Consider the following 2702-nt stretch of genomic DNA (forward strand, 5'->3'; position numbering starts at 1 on the left):
GTTAATCAGTGGTGCAGTCGACGATTCTGTGCCTTCCCCCTCGAGTTATCCACTTGAGGGTACCAGTCTAAAACCCCATAGAGACCTTACTCTGGTTAAAATTGTGCATGCATCATGGTAAAACCTAGTCGGATCAGTTATGTTGTCCACATAATGATACTTTAAGATAATCCTTATCCAAAGTCCATCGGGTTTTCCATAATCCCAACGGACGCAACCACGTTCTTTGCATTAATTTGGAGAACTAAATGCCAATATGTTGATCATAAATATATAAATAGTCGAGTTCGGTGGGGGTATGGTCTTAACCCTTTTGTTTTGCAGAAAATGAAAAACGAGGTCCCCAACTTCGGTATGGTTAGCACACCCTCACTCTTGCTAGATTGGTGGAGGAATCTTCCGTCAAATGACCAAATCAACAATCTAAATAGAGGGCCGCCAAATCCAGCGAAAAGCTGGAATATCTGGAATACATCATGTTGGAATTGGAAGGAAAGGTGAGGAAGAGAGTCACCGATTGCTAGAACGCTGAAGGAGCTGAGGGAGGACATCTGGCCAAAGCCTACTTGCTACTGGGACTGCGCGAGCTAAGAGATCTGTATGATGGAGTCCGAAAAATCGAATCTGGGGAAGGTCATTCTGGGACCAAATAGATTACATTTACTTGCTTTTCCTAAAATTTAATAAGGCCAAGTGCCAGTAGTGACTTATTATTATCTTAGCATTGTTTTGGGATTCGTCTATTTTTTATATTATGAAATGAAGCATTTATTGGAATTTAAAGTTCTCCAAATTTATTTGTCGCTAGGCTTACCTCGAGCACAACGAGGCTGCCAAAATAGGACGCGAGTTTACATTTCGTAATATGTGTTTAAATACTTCAAACGTTTCAGAATCCTCACTGACTTGTTACCTTTTTTGTTTTTCTTTATTTTTTGATTATTACCATCCCCTTAGGTTGGTTCACTCATACTGGCCTCATCAACATATCATACCAAATGAAGAGGTTCTCCACATCCTTCTCCTCCAAAAGGGGAGAATTTCTCAGGAACTGGACCGCCACACCATCAAGAGCCCGTCGAGTCCCTTGGTAGCTTAGCAGAATTTACTTCTATAGCCGTTCTAGGCATTTAAGATTTCCAGTAATTTTGTTTTAAGATTTCCTTGTTTCAAAATAAATGCTCGATTCATCGAGCCAAGCTTTGTTTGAACAATTTTCTCAATTTTAATCAAATGCATTTGTCCTTTGTCATTATTCATTACTATTTTTACACTTTTCCTTTCTACGGTGTTATTATTACTTTTCCTGATGAGTCAGTAATTGTGACATGTAATGAGGCAACGCAACATGAGAATAGTGACTCAAAAAAAGAAGATGAGATACATGAGGAAGTTGTCAGGGAAGTCGAGAATTTTGAGAACAAACCTAAGTTCAACCTGGACGAAAGCGAGACAGTCAATTTGGTAGATTCTGAAACCATCAAAGAAACTCCAATAAGTATTCACCTATCACCGTCAGAGAATAAAGAATACACTCGCTTCCTGAAGGAATATGAGGATGTTTTTGCATGGTCATATGATGACATGACCGGTCTAAGCACGCCCATAGTGGCTCACAAGTTGCCTACTAATCCCATGTGTCGGCCAATAAAACAGAAACTTAGAAAGTTCAAACTAGACATGAGCCTGAAAATCAAAGAGGAAGTTATTAAGCAGATCAAAGCCAAAGTTCTCAGGGTGGAAAAATATCCAACCTGGTTAGCTAACATTGTGCCAGTTCCCAAGAAAGACGGGAAGGTCCGAGTATGTGTTGACTATCGGGATTTAAATAGAGCGAGTCCCAAGGACGACTTCCCACTGCCAAATATACACATTCTGATCAATAATTTCTCCAAGCATGAACTCCAATCCTTTGTAGATTGATTTGCGGGTTATCATCAGATTTGGATGGATGAAGAAGATGCAGAAAAGATAGCTTTTATTACACCGTGGGGTGTATATTGTTACAAGATGATGCCATTCAGTTTGAAGAATGCTGGGGCCACTTACATAAGGGCCATGACAACCATCTTCCATGATATGATACACAAAGAAATAGAGGTGTATGTGGACGATGTCATTATCAAATCCAAGAGGGATGCAGATCATATAGGAGACTTGAGAAATTTCTTTGACAGGCTAAGGAGGTACAACTTGAAACTGAACCCTGCAAAGTGTGCATTCGGGGTTCTCACAAGAAAGTTACTGGGATTCATTGTCAGTTGCCGAGGGATCGAGCTGGATCCATCTAAAGTCAAAGCTATTCAAGAGTTACTGTGAGCATGTGATTTTTGCCTTATATGAATTGCTCATATAGAATCCAAGAAAATAGATTTCTTTTTCAATTATTTGCCATTTTTGTAGGATTTTCGTAGAATTTTATTAATTGTTTGCATTTTTGTGCATGTTTAATACTTATTAAAATCATGAAAATGCCAAAAATACCATGAATTGCATTTTAGGTTTGTTTTTACATTTTTTAGAATTAATTAGTAATTATTTGTTTTATTAAAAAATAAAAATCACAAAATAGCTCATTTTACACCTTTTAATTTGTAGATTATTGATTTTTCTCTTTTAATGTAGGATTATGTAATTTTCATTATTATTGTAATTAGATAATTAGTTTAATTTTATAATTTAGATTAATTTAGGATTTTTAA

This window comes from Nicotiana sylvestris, chromosome 10 (genome assembly GCF_000393655.2).
Source record: "Nicotiana sylvestris chromosome 10, ASM39365v2, whole genome shotgun sequence".
NCBI lineage: Eukaryota > Viridiplantae > Streptophyta > Magnoliopsida > Solanales > Solanaceae > Nicotiana > Nicotiana sylvestris.